General features: G+C 36.0%; 2 pseudogenes; both read left to right on the forward strand.

Moving 5' to 3' along the window:
* Positions 1 to 13,118, forward strand: part of LOC102012703 — a 41,147-nt pseudogene extending 28,029 nt beyond the window's left edge.
* An 837-nt stretch (positions 13,119 to 13,955) lies between these two features.
* Positions 13,956 to 15,425, forward strand: part of LOC102030683 — an 8,806-nt pseudogene continuing 7,336 nt past the window's right edge.

The following is a 15,425-nucleotide window of genomic DNA, read 5'->3' on the forward strand; positions in this document are numbered from 1 at the left end:
GAGAGAGAGGGAGAGAGAGAGAGAGAGAATTAACTTCCCTGGTAAAAGATAGTGGTATCTGTATCATAAAACAATTTTATAGCTGGGGATATATCTCAGTGGCACAGCACTTGCCTGGTAAGTGCAAGGTCCTGAGTTCAATTCCTAGTACCAAAAACAAACAAACAATTTTATAATAGTTATTCTGCCTTTGCTCAGTAAGACTTTATACATTTATATGCATTTATTGTTTTTGAGTTTTCAGAAATTTATCAGATGCATATTTTTAGTATTTCATAAAATACAATGAGAGAATACAGCTTACTTCCACTGTATTTTTAATGTTAGAACGCTAGGGAAAATAAGACTAATCAACTAATTTAGTGTTTGGATTAATGTAAAGTAGTAAATTCACCTAAGTAGAGTTAAAGGCTATGAACTACATAAAATTTATGTTATAAATGAATCTACCGCTGTTGTAAAATTCTTCCTTATACTTAGAATTATACAGTTATGTGTTTGATTTCTCCTTTCAAGAAAAAATATGTTCACTGGGTATCAGACTCTTGCATTTCTTACTCCCTAACTCCAGGAAGTGTGAACAGTAGTCAGGAGCATTCTACACTACAAATCTAGATACATCTGATCAATTTCCAACAGTGAGTAAATGAGGGTAATTTCTGGACTCTCCCAGAGAGTATTGGAATCAGATATTCTAATTCCTGCCTTTATGCTAAGTGACTTTTCTTGGTACATCCAATTTTCTATGCACACTATGCCATCACATTTATGACACTGATTTTAAATTATGTATTTAGTCATCCATCTCTTCTACCAGGCTATAAATTTACTTAGGTTGATATTCATGTCTACACTTTGATTCCTGGCCCACAGGAAGAGACCAATGCACAATGGCTGAATTGCTTTTCTTTGTTTATTTGTTTGTTTTTCTTTCTTTTTTGTTGTTGTTTTCAGAGAAGGTTTCCTTCCATAGTCCAGGTTGTCCTGGAATTTGCAACCCTCCTGCCTCAGCTTCCTGGGTATTGAAATTATAGGTGCATACCGCCACTCGCATCGTACTGAACAGGTTTTCAAAACTGTTTTTTCTTATCCTCTGATTCAACTCCTTCTTGGTACAGATAAGACCACTGCTTTTTGTCACTTCCTTTACACTGTATACTGTAAACAGAGTATCTTAGGTTACATTGTTGAATTCTTGCTTGAGGTAAATCCAGTAAGTTCCTGCCTGAGTTTCCAACCAAGAGAGCTGAGAGGAAGGAAACATGAACATGCACTGACGTGATTCAGTCCTCTAGGAAGATGATGTGAGTCATGTCCCCACTCCCTGTCTTCCACCCACCGAGTGGTAATAATTCTATGGGGCTTTGGGATAATACAACCATTAAAAGTAAATCATAAGTCAAAGACATTTCTTCTCTCTAGCAAGTGATGCATTATTAAAGAAAACTTCAAAGGAAGAAGTAATGTCTGTGAATAAAATAGGGTTCTTAAATAATTGGTTCTTACATATTGGACCTAACATTCATCTATTTAACATATTTTATAAAGTATACAAAATTCAAAACTAAGGCCCAGAGATACCCTAGCAAATTAAAAATTAGCTGCTGGAAGGCAGCTGTGAAGGATGTAATGAAACTGCATGAGCTTTCTGTTCACAGAGGTGTGGCTCATGGCTTCTTATAATAGTCCAGGTGGACTGCTGAGCGGCTCCTTCCTTTTCAACTTGACAGCTGATTTTCTGCTAAAGATTCTTTTGTCCACCTGATTTATTGTGCAGCCTAATATGAGAGTATGCAATTGCAATTCTGTGTAAGAATGGATACTCCTTGGAGTTGTAGGAATCCAACAGCATAATAAAAATGAACCTACACTGACATCTGTAGTACTTAATCCAGACATCATCTAGAAATTTTTTTTCAAAACAGAACTCTTTTTTAAAATTTATTTTAAGAATAAAAGAAGGAAAACATATTAACAAACAGACATCCATTTACAAAACAGCATAAGAACAATACACGCAATACAGAGTTACAAAGTGCTAGGAAATTAACAATGGTTGTTGAATTACATATTGATCTCTTCAAAGTGATTTCTCAGGAAAACAAATAGAGACACGCAAGATTGATCAAATAAGAAATTATTAACTGTTCCTTTCAGTAAAGCAATAGAAGACAGCAGTTCAACTATGTTAGCTATCCTGCATATACATACATACATAATTTCCCTTTCTTTCTTTTCTCGAAAACAGAACTCTTTAAGTAGAAATGACCAGTGGGTTTTCAGTTCCCTGTATCTGATATGTGGAACAGGATTCATTTGTTTGGCTTCTCCTCATACATGCCCCACACGAATTGAACAGGTTTGCCATTTTGCATGGATACAGGGTACATAGCAAAGTTATCTGGTGCAAATAATTTCATTCTATAATAGTCCCTAAAATGACATTTCTATCCAGGAATGAGTAGGCAATGTTAAAATCTGCCCCACTGCTGAATTAAATTCCTTTCAACCTAAAATGAGTGAGAACTGAGATATCATGCTTAAGTGAATGCTCCAAATAACTGAAACTTACCACACAAATATTAATTTTAAAATATTGTAAAATGCACTCAAAACAAAAATGTATTAACTCCAACAACGGATATACTCTCTCCTACTTATGGTGTTATTTGTCTTACCCTGGCTTCCCAAGAAACAGAATATGAACAAAAACCTGCACGTTGTAGATATGAGGGTAAGTTGGCTGTCACCGAGAGCAGCTGTACATCCCCTGGGATATAATGAACTGTATTTAAGAACTGTATTCCCCAGGACTAAGTGGGAAGTGTTTGTCCATCAGCTCTCATACTGCACTGCTCAGTGGCTCTACCAGCACGAATCCCCACATTTCCTGGTCATCCACCTAGAAGTAGCCTGTGGGTTTCTTCTGGCAGAAAGAGCAAGGTCCTAGGTGCTGACTTGAGAAAGGCATCTGCTCAAGTTCTCTAGGCAAAGCAGTGGCTAGAATAAAAGATGAGCCCAGTGGCTTAAAAGTGGCCATAAAAGAGGTGCAATTATGTTCAGTTTTCTACTGATTTGGATTTAAGGTATGAGGGAAGATTATCATATATTGTAGCACTTTTCAGGACCAAGATTGGTTTTTCTAGTAAGTTCTAGTGAGGAACATGAAATTTTGTTTAGAAATAGAAAATGACTATGAAGATTATATTAACCTCCCAGCTCTCAGAAGGCTGAGGCAGGAGAATTGCTGCAAGTTTGATGCCAGCCTGGGCTACAAAGTGAGCTCAAGTCCAATATGAACTGGATAGTGAAACCTTGTCTCAAAAAGACAAAAAAAATCTCATGCTACTTTATGAACAATGAAATTTCACAGTCAAGATTATATTAAATTATTATGCTTACCACTCATATAGAAATAAATTGTGTTCACAAATGTAACTTTCATTTTTTTTCCTTTACTTTTAGACATTGCAATGCCAATGGCAGAAAATCTTCTCAACACCTGTAAGTTCATCAAAAAGTTATTTCTCTATCAACATTTAATTCTGTGAATGACCAAAAGGACTCCCCTTGACAGTCTATGTAACATCCATGAAGGTGCAATGAGCAGCTTGCTTTTAGAAACTTGTATGAAAGTCACTGCACTTACCCTTAAATTGCCTGATACTGTATCATGGCTTTAAAATGAGGAACACATTATTGCGTGCTATCATGGACAGAGGGGACCTAGGGACAGGTAGTGATAATGAAGAATGTAGAATCTGGAAACAGACCTTTTGCAAATGGGACAAGGACCAAGAGAAGGAAGGAGAGGGAGGAGGGAGTGGAGGACAAGGGGCCTTAAAGAGAATTAAGATCCGCTATACACCTGTACCAACCCCCACAATAAATGCAATCAGTTTGCTGCAAATGTGTATTCATACAACGAGATCGGGCACATTCAGGGTGGTATGGCTGTAGATAAGGTGTATTCATAAAGTTTGAAAAACAAACATAAAAAAATCTAGAATCAGTTACATATAACTTTCAAATCCCAGATCTGCAGCATACAGACTGGGAAAATTTCCATAGATTATTTAACTTCTCAAAGCCTCTGTTCCAAATTGTGAAATTAAAATATGCTGAAATAAATAAATTACTTAGAAGAATGTACAAGCTTCTGGTCAGCACTCCGTGTTTTTCAGCTGTTTAAATTAGCTTTCTTTTTTCTCACCGTGGTATTCTTACCTCAGTAGCTACTTTGGGTGCAGAAAAGGAAGCTGCCTCACACCACGCAGCTGCTTTCTGCTTGCAAAGGCATTCTGTATCTGGTCTCCCAACCGGTCCTGGGAAAACAAGTTGGCGGGAAAACCACTGCTTTAGTCTGGGGATGGATGGGAATAGCTGGACCAGAGGAAGAGCCCTCCAGGGCCAGGTGACCTGGAACATCACTTGTTGAGTCCCTCAGTCCCAGCACTGTTATTGCTAAGAAAGTTTGGCAAAATTGAAACATAGCCACAATAGATTATTTTTCTCTCACCAATTCTATCCTCAAGTATTTTAGGACAGTTTGAGGTAAATTATTTCATTAAAAAAACCTTTAACAATCGTAACATCTAAATTCACAAGTGGGAATTTGTCAGATTCATAGGAGGGAAGTAGTCATGACAGCAACACAAGCAGCAGTAAGTGATCATCCAAGTTGTCCGTCCCCCACCAGGAGGACTATGCAAGTTTTCATATCAGTATTCTGAATCTGACTTGACCTATCTAGGATTTTGATTGTACTTTTTACAACGAAGGGTAGGCAAGAAAAATCAAAGAAGTCTAAACGAAGAATAGAGCTTTGGTGTGTGACACAAGAAAACATATCAAAATTCAGTAGTCGACAAAAGAGTAGAAGTTGGAAGGGTAGAGAAGCTATAAGAGCTCTGCAGAGTCCCTGAGCAACCAGCCATCTTTATTATGTTCTTTAAATTCTTAAAATGATTGCTTTAGACATAACAAAACTATGCGGGCTGTGTAGAACATCACAGAGGTAAAGCAAGGCCATGCAGCAGAGGTGGCGGCTGGAAGATGAGCAGACACAACCATGAGGAATGAAAACTGAGAATGGAAGTTGATGCATGGGCAGAAATGAAGCGAGAATTATGAGTCAAAGCAGAAACAGGAAATTAGAGTTGCCGGAGGGAGGTTCCTAGCTAGCAGAGAAGCATCCTTGTTTTTCTATTCCTCTGAAGGAATTTGAATTAAAGCCAGCTTCCTTTAGGAGTTGTCAAAACAAAAGGGAGGACAGGGAGGAACCAGCATACCTCTGGGTTCCGGATTATTTGTTTTTAATCCTCTGCAGCTTCGGTGATAAGGGAGTGGAAAGGGAGAAAAAGAAAAGGGAGCTGCATCTGATGAGTCACTAGGAGCGCTGTCACTCCGAAAGAGCAGCCACAAAGGCTCCTGTTCAGCTAAATGATTGTTACGAAGAGGATCCCTTAACTACCTAGAAATACCTAGAATTAAGAGCATTATATAACCTAAAGACATGGGAGGCCCAGTAAGGCCTTTAAAACAGCCTGTGTGAATTATACTATATAGACTTTATAATTGTTTGTTGATCTGCAATATCTACTCTGTGGTAGATTCTGGACATATATTTTTTCAAAAAGATATAGTTCTGACTCTAAAAACTTTTATTAATGAGATGGCAATCTCTAATAACAGGTAGTATTAACTGTAAAGGACAAGTTGTACTATTGCTGCAGATTTGCTTGTGAACTGAGTCTAGCAATTACTCTAATCTAAACAGACAGCAAAGCAGAGTCCTGATTCACTGAAGTATATAACTTTGGAAGCTGGGTGGCTGTCTTCACATGTCATTCCTTGCATCCAGGTATTGTGTTGTGACTTGAGTAGGAAGACACTTCTATTTACTCTGCGCCTCATAAATATCTCATTCACATTCGTGTTCATTCATACCTCCCTACAAATGCTCTCACAGCAGTCATTACTCTCCAACAACCTCCACTAAGATCTAAGAAGCACATATTTCCCTGTGCAATTTAGCAGTCTATGTAGCTATTATCTTCTATACTCAAACCTATAATTAAACCTAACTCTACCTCAGGCCATGGGAGGCCATATAGACACATAGAGCACGTGAAAGTAGTGGGTATATGGAAAGAAGGCAAGGACTGTGTTGAATGAATTCTCAGGAAACTTCATGTCAGCAGTTGCATCCATCCTAACTTCCCCAAGACTCTGAACATTTTCTCAGGTAATAGCTAATAGGGACACGTAGTGTGGGGAGTGGGTTTACCACAGCAATGCATGTGTATAAGCAGTATGAGTACTGATGCTCTCTATTTCGAGCAGGTTGTGGGCAACGCACCACAACATCCACTGGCAACAAAATCGTTGAGGGGAGGAATGCAGAGGAAGAAGAATGGCCCTGCCAAGAAGAATGGCCCTGTTCTATACAACAGGACAGTGTCCACCGCTGTGGAGCCACTCTGATTAGTAACAACTGGCTTATCACTGCCACTCAGTTTCATGAAGTAAGTTCTGGCCAGTGCAAAGGAAGGTCTCAGAGTCACTCAAGTCCCTAAAAGTCTGACAATTCCTGTCAAGTGTACAGCCGCCCTCCCATGCCCACCACTGTCCCCTGTGGTGAAGTAGGGCCTTTGAGGTACCCCATGACTTCTCAGTGCAGTGGACATAGTCAGCCTAGAACAAGCTTTGTCAGCAGTGGCACCAGTGACATCTTAGACCAGATAATCCTAGAAAGTCATCCTATGCACTGTTGAATTTTTAGCAGTATTTTTGCCCTTACCCACCTGTAGTATCTCACGCAACGGCAATCAGAATGTCTCCAGACATGTCCAAATGTGCAGGGATAAAATGACCCCAAATTTGGAAAAACTAGGTAAGAGTCATTCACCTCAAATTCATTGTCAAAAATTAAATTCCAAATGGAGCATTCATCTTCTCTTTCCTTTTCTAATTTTTTTTTATTTCAAAGAGAATAAAAATAAAAAAACACTCTTTCTTATCATTGTTAGAGTTGGTTTTATATCCACAGCCCTATTTGAAATTATTTCATCAAAGGATGTATTGTTGCACCAAAAGCGTGCCCTTTTGTATACAAAGACTTTTCCACTTTTGTTTAATGATTCATTTTATTAACTCCACTGATTTTTTGTAGCAGTCATTTTTTTTCATCCCTCTCAAAACTTCAGTTCTCTTCAAATCATTTGTGCTTATTATAATGCTTTAGTAAAGATTCTGAAAATGTCCTAGAAGCACTATTTTTGGTACTTAATATACAAATCCTTAAATAATAATAGTAAAAGTCGAAAGTATTTTATTTATAGGTTTTGATGGTTAAAAGAGAGTGTAGGCTACTTCCTTAATTTCCATAAATTCACTCTATCCTGTATCCACTTTTTGTTTGTTTGTTTGTTTTTTAAACAGAGTCTCTCTGTGTAAATCAGGGTGATCTTGAACTCACTATGTGAGTGAGGCTGCCCTTGAACTGGCCTTGAACTTGCTGGGAGCCTCCTGCCTCAGCCTCCCAAGTACTGGGATTATATGTGTGGGCCACCATGCCCTGCTTCCATATCCACTTTTTATTTAATCTTACTAGTTTTATATTATCACATTTATCACTCTAAAACCCTGTTAGTATTTTCTATTCAAACTAAGAATAAAGTGTAGTTTCCATAGTTTATCTTTTAAAACACCATTTGTTGGGGCCAGTGAGATAGCTCAGTGGTACAAGTGCCTGCCTGGCAAGTGCAAGGTCCTAAGTTTGATTCTTGGTACAAAAAAAAAAGAAATAACATTTGTTGTGTTATTCAAGATTTACTCACGTTATCATTATTTTTTCTTTTATATATGGTTTTATTCTGTGTGCTTATATCATGAAAACTCAAACTAACTGAATTGTTTCCCAAGGGTGAAGAAATCTATTTCATTTATGATTATAATCTTGTGTAAACACTGTATTATCTCACTAGAATGAGGAAATGAAGTAAATAAGATCCAAAATGTACAATAGATATTATAAATTGGGAAGAAACTGTTCAAAAGAAAAGATAAACTGTGATGGGGGAAAGGGGAAAGGAAGAAAGGGAAAAAGGGAAAAATACATGTATATACAAGACAGTTAAAACAGTTATATAGCTGGTTTCTCTTAGTTCATTAAAAAGCAAGTTTTGTGTTAATATTATATAGATAAGATGTTAAGCCTATATCTTCTACTCTGAATAATTACAATGAAGACAACAATATTCAGTGTATCAGCTATTGTAACTGCCCTGCTAACCTGTTTGAAAGTCAGTTTCATTATTATGTTCATCTTTTTTTCCCTTTAAAATAAAAAAACAAATGTAAAGTAATTAACTCCTGTAACTCCAGTATACAAGACTTTTAATAAGTAAATCTTCTTTCTTTAGCACCAATAAACCCACAGACTGGAATGTTAGTTTTGGACTTCTTTTAACTGATCCACAGACACAACAAAGAGTCAAAAACATAATACTTCATGAACTACCATTACCCTGCACACAAAGACTACATCGCCCTTGTGCGTCTGTCCTCACCAGTACTAAACACAAGCAGCACCCGGAGAGCATGTCTTCCAGAAACCACTTATAAATTCCCACCCAATTCAGAGGTAGTGGTCACTGGATGGGAGACACTGAAGTCTGACGGTGAGTTTCAAATCTTCTTGCATGGCTTGAGTCTGAGAAGCTAAAAAGAAATTCAAAATTACAACTGAATCTGAAAAACACTTCCTCTGGATCATTTTAACGAGGATAATGTATAATGGATTGAAAATTATCCTCAGTGTCATTCATGTGGAAACTATAATTTCAAAGCCATTTATCATAATTTCCCTTACAATAGCAGTTTTATAGTATTTATTATTTGGATACATAATTTATTTTCCTCCACCTCACTAATTCATTCAGTCAACACTTATTTTAATTACTACTTTTGTACATAGTAATTTTCTAGGTGACCAGAATACTTTAAAGGATAAAGTAGGAAAATATTCCTATTTTCTTGGCTAGGAAAAAGCTTTCATTTCATTCCTCATATTGAGCATTTTTAATGAAATGAAATGAATAATGCTCAGTAAGACCATGAACAAAGGCCACTTAAAACACGCATCCTATGACTAATAATGTAAAGATTTTGTGCCTATTTATGTCCATACATGCATTTTAAAAGCAGAAAAACAACTTAAAATTAATCCCAAGAATCAGAATTATATTTATACTTAGCTAAAAATCTAAAAATGATCATGAAATGTATACTTCTGGGTTATGAATTTTTAATTTTGCTTTCTAAGACACACATGTAGTAAATATAAAATTCTCAAGCCACAGGAAAAAATACCATCACGTATAGATGAAGACACTAAAAATTTCTAAAAGTGCTAGTTTTCAGCAAGAGTTTGGTGTGTTTATAAACATTAGTTGCTTTTTTTGTTGCTAAGAAAGGAGAAAATAGTTTAATTAACATGTATGTTTTACAATGATTTGGGACTTGTACATAATGTTAGATACTAATAACTTAGCCAGAGCCATTAATAGTTACTTTAGCAAAAGTTATACCGTATTCTTTTTTCAGGAGCAAGCCCTAATGTACTCCAAAAAGGATTAGTGAAAATTATAGATGATAAGACCTGCAACAGCAGAGAGGCCTACAGTGGGATGGTCACTCCTGGAATGCTGTGTGCCGGCTTCTTGAAGGGACATGTAGATGCCTGACAGGTAAATCTGCTTAATTTCTTTTCAAGCTTTTTTTCTTGCAGTTTAAATTTTCCAATTAATCAGTTCAATTTTCTCAGTATTTAAAGATGTTAGTGTGTTTTGTAGGCAAAGTATATAATTAAAATGATATTAATATCCTGTAGGTCTCATTAAAGGAATGAAATGCTACATCAACTGTCCTGTTCTAAAAAACTGAAGGTGGGAGTGGGGAAGAGATGCAATCACAAAAAGCAATGAAAAGATTAGGTTATTGGTTACCTTAGTTTGTTTGATCTTTCACTGAGAAATACACTAACATTCTAAATATTTTATTTATTTAATAACCCTTATATGGCATCTTCATATGTCAGATAATGTTTTAAATTCTTCACAAGTATTAATTCATTCTACTTAGGACACTCCTCCACAGCATGCTTGTACTACTGGAAACCCTACTTCTCAGAGGAAGATACTGAGAAAACGCATCAAGTAACTTATCTAAACTCACACCCTTAGTGCTAGTAAGTGACAGAAATAAAATTTAAATGCAGAGAATTTGGCTCAAGTTCCCATACTCTGAATCCTGCAATAAGCTACAATTCTTTATATGTAATGTGCTTCTGAACCCTCAATTGTATTTATAAGAAATAGGCTTAGAGCTATTAAGAGTACTAATAATACCATTATCTAGGCAGAATCAGTGGTAAATCATTTTATTCATTTATTCACATTTGTAATAATTATTTGCTGACCAGTAACTGTATGCCAAGCCCTGTGTTATACCCAGGGAAATTGTAATAAACAGAGCATATTCCTGACTCTTGGAGACACCAGAGATAGAAATATATTTATAATATATAATTATCTGTAATTAGAGATTTTAATCTTTGCCGTTGCTCCACTACAACTGTTCTTTGATAGGACAGCATGAAGAGCTTGAATCCCCCCCTTCTCAATTTTTTCCTCATCATGATGACTCCAGAAATTACATAGCCTTGAACTCATAGTTTATCATTTCATCCACTGAACCCTGTGATGACTTCACCTCCTACTTCTCCCAGACTGATCCTAATAATTTTTAATCACAAGATAAATTATAGACTTCATTTGTTCTCATATGTAAACTCCTAAGCACACCTAGAAGAAATCTTGCCCTCTTGTAAATTGAAGTCATTTATTCACAGGTATGTCCTTAACTCATTTTACGTTTCTTTCAGGAATCTTGTATTGTGCTATGTCAAACCATCATATTCTTAACCTGTCTATCCTACTATGCCCTCATCTTCCTTAGCATGAATTTCTAACCAGAAACAATGAAAGCAATCACATGAGAATCACCTTAATTTCCTTTCACCCTGATACATTTATATTTGGACTCATCCTCACTTTCTACATGTAGGATAAACACATTTCTTTTACTACTCAAAACTAATCTCTTATCTGTGTTCTTCACCAAGTCTCCTTCCATCTACACAAGAATTTTAACTTTCTATTAATTTTAGTCTCCTCATATATTTCCTAAACTACCCCAGGCTACTGAACCCCTTTCCACATTTTATAAGTATCATCAAGTCTCTCCCTTCAAATGTACTCAGAGGAAAACTCAACAACTGAATACCAAAAAAAAGAAAAACAACCTGACTTTAAAGTGGGCAAAAGGCCTGAATAAACATATTTTTAAAGAGTTCATCCACTGTTTCAAAGAATTCAAACAAGTATGTGAAACAATACTCAACATCAATAATCATCACAGAAGTACAAATTAAGATTACAAAGCAATGTCATCTCACAAGTTAGGATGGTTATTATTAAAAAGACAAGAAATAACAATTATTACCAAGGGTATAGGGCCAGGGGACACTTGTACACTGCCGACGGGAATGAAAGTTGGTAAAACTATTATGGAAAACAGCATAGAAGTTCCTCAAAGCAGCACAAATAGAACTGCAATATGATCCAATTCCACTTCTAGGCATATAAACAAAGGAAATGAAATCAGTATTTCAAAGAGATATCTGCACCCATGTTCACTGTGGCACTATTTACATTAGACAAAATATGAAAACAAGCTATGTATGCATCAACAGATGAATGAATTATTTATATGTAATATTCATAATATATCACATATATAATATGTTATATATCACATTTTATGCCAAGTAACATATAACAATATCTGTGATTAAATATATAGTCACAAATAGAATTCCTGGTTGTTTTAGTTCTAGGAGATGACAAAAGAATGATGCAAAAAGGCTTAATTAAAAGCTGTATGATGAAACTCAAGACAGCAGAGATATTAGTCAAGTGGCCAGGATATTAGATGTACCATCCCACAGATGTTAAAATTACCCATGGTAATGGGTAAAATTAGAGCAAAAAGAAAGTACAGAGTCTGAACAGTTCCATCAGTCTGGGGAAATGGTCTAAATATCAATAAGTGAAAACTATAAAAGTGCAGAGGAGGTACAGCCAAATATACAGTGCTTGAAGCTAGAGCAGTATTTACACAAGCATGAATAGCAATAGCTTAGTGTTGGTGATGGGTAAATACAAACCTTCCTTTTTCACCAGGATTTGCCTGGAAATAGGGGGATTGCAGGAGATACTCAAAACATTCTTTCATATGCTGATAACTGCATAAGCAATTACACTCCAGTAGCTTCCTTGCGTTATAACTGAGTAGAAATGCTTCCTATCTGTTTTCTATTGTTGCATTACTACAACAAAAGACATATGCTAACACTTGGATTTAGGTAAATAATCATAGAAGACAAGAATATTCTAGATTAGAATCATATAACTTTTTATTTTAAAAATTAAAAAACTAACACAACAACAATGAAGATAAAATCAAAACAACACAAAAACAACAAAAATGATATGTGACCTCAAAACAAAATGATAGGAATTAACAATGGTTGCTACATTATATACTGTTATCTTCAATCAAGTTGCTCAGTCCACCAGACATAAGAATGTAAGATTGATCCAACAATCAAAGACAGTAACAAGAAAAGAAAAAAACAAAAAAACAAAAAAAACCACAGAACCACTGTTGAACTCCTACCATCTTATATGGCGAAGCTCTGCATCATATAACTATTGAAATTGGTAAACCTTTTTCTTTCTTTTGTCCTTCCCAGTTTTTACTACAAAAGAAAAAATACTCAGCATTCACCTTTAAATTATAGTAATTATATATGTGCTTTTTCTTTCTAGGGAGATTCTGGTGGACCACTGGTTAGTGCAGATTCTAAAGGAACCTGGTTTCTTGCTGGTATCGTAAGCTGGGGAGATGAATGTGCTCTTCCAAACAAGCCTGGTGTCTATACTCGAGTGACATACTATCGAGACTGGATCATGTCCAAAACTGGTCTCTAATGCCAACATTCTCTATAGATTACAGCTCAATGGTTATATGCTTGATTAATATGTTTATACCTCCCAGGCCACATTTATCTTAGATATCACCTTTTCTTACGTACATTTAATGTCACACACTTAAACACATACAATTTTAGTACTATGAAAAGAGAAACAACTTGGTTCAGTGAGACTACAAAGCCAAATAATTTTTTCTTTTTATCCCCTTTTAGATTGAAAATACAGTAATTACATGGGCCAATATAGATTGAGTTTAAAAAAATGTTCTGTTAATTTGCATATTCAAATGTTTGGGGAAATCACTGGGTGGACATTAGCGATCCTTTATCTTCTGAGGGAATCCTCTGCTACTGAGCACATGGCTTCCACAGTATCTCTACATTTGAAGGTTGTAGTCCAGTGAGTTGCAGCAGTGCTGCCTGGAAGAATTACTCAGGAAAATATGTTTACCTATTTTCTTTCTGGGCCTTGTGCTAATTCTAATCTCTTCTCTATTTATGGCTTCCTCACCTTGAGTGACAGAAAACATGACAGCTTCATAGGTGTACTGAATGGATCACAATGCTTTGTACTTGTCTTGTGCTCTTATGAGTGCAAAAGTGAGCCCAGAAGATAGTTTTCACATGTCCGTACCATAGCAACATTCTCCTCATATGTATGAGCTTGAATATCTCATGTAAATAAAGTCATACTCAGTATCTCTAAACTTTTAAAATTCCTAATAATTCAAATTATCCACCAGAATAAATAATGCAGAAATTTTACTCCCACTTCATTCTCCTTTTCTCAGTAAAGAAACGTTAACATTCTACATGAGGATACAGATGTCTATAAATGCGTTATTCTGTCAAACCAGCAGGTGAGTTGTCAGTTATCCCAAATATGACTTCATCAGGTAGGTTCTCAGAGTGTAGTTCATCAGTGTCTCTAACAGAGCTTATCCCTTCTCTTTTTCATCACTAACAACTTACAGTCACCACTAATAGCCTTCATCATGATATAAATTTTTTCACAGCATACCTCTAAAATTGCATTAATAATAGTAGCTAACATTTATTGAGCTACTATGTAGCAGACACACTTTATTATTACTACTCTGAACTCACACAGCCCCAGGATAATAGTCATCCAAGGATGGTGAGAGTCAATTGTTATCTCAATTTTACAAGGAAACTATAAAGAAGCAATCTGCCAAAGATCAGAGAGGCTATGGTTGACAACTGCATTTCAGAGCTCACAATTCTAATACGCCGTGTTATATCATGAGGTTGTAACTGAAGCCCTACCTAGTGCAGTATTCTAAAATGTAATTATTTGTCAGAAAGTTCATGTGTGCATTAACATGACAGCTTTATTATTTAATTGCCTTTAAAATAGTTTGATATATCTTTTCAAAAGTGATAAAAATTAGTATTTCTACCTTATGTTAAGTATAAGCAAAATAGAACTTTATGTGTAGTGGTCAGGGTAAATTTAGCCTGGATCCAGGAGCCACTGCTGTCTGGTGGAGGGGACCTCTTGATTGGCAAACCCTTAGATCAGGTTAGAAGGATTTTCAGCAAAAAGTACTGGGTAGACATTTTTTAAGTAACAGTTAAATCTGTTTTCCACTCCAAAATGCGCTGGCTTCTAAGTCAAAACAATGTTACTTAAAATAATGTATCTCACAATAAACAAAAATTCAAGATTGTATGTTTTCAGATGTTTATGTTGTAAGACAGATTTTCCTGCTATACATATTCTTTTATCTTGGAAAAAGCAATATTGAATACAATATATGATTCATATTCCCCTTTACCTAATTTATTTTATCTCTTTATGTAAACAGTGTAAAGTTTCTATGGGGAAAAAGTCCAAAATATTTCATTTTAATTTAGAAAATAATTTAATAGAAAATGATAAAAATAATATCATAAGATTGATTATAATCAATGAAAAATCACAATATAGGATAAAGGACATAAAAACCTGTTCACTGAAGTAATGGCAGAAAATTTCTCAAGCATGAAAAAAGAATTTCACATACAAATAAGTGAGGCATACAGAATTCCAATTAGCCATGATCAGAAAAAGACTACACCAAGGCAGATAATAGTCAAGACTCCAGAAATTCAACAAAAGAATAGAGCATTAAAAGTTGTTAGAGAGGAGCGCCAGCCTTCTGGCTGGCTAGCTTCCTGCCTGCTGGCTCCCAGAGGGTCGGCCCCCAACGCACAGGGAGCCTCGGGCGGGGAGCGCCGGTTTTTTGGGTCTTTGGACCGGCAACTCACTCCCGGCCTCGTGGTTCCCCGGAAGGAGGGCTTC

Source organism: Chinchilla lanigera, unplaced genomic scaffold (assembly GCF_000276665.1).
Source record: "Chinchilla lanigera isolate Chin_1 unplaced genomic scaffold, ChiLan1.0 scaffold00046, whole genome shotgun sequence".
NCBI lineage: Eukaryota > Metazoa > Chordata > Mammalia > Rodentia > Chinchillidae > Chinchilla > Chinchilla lanigera.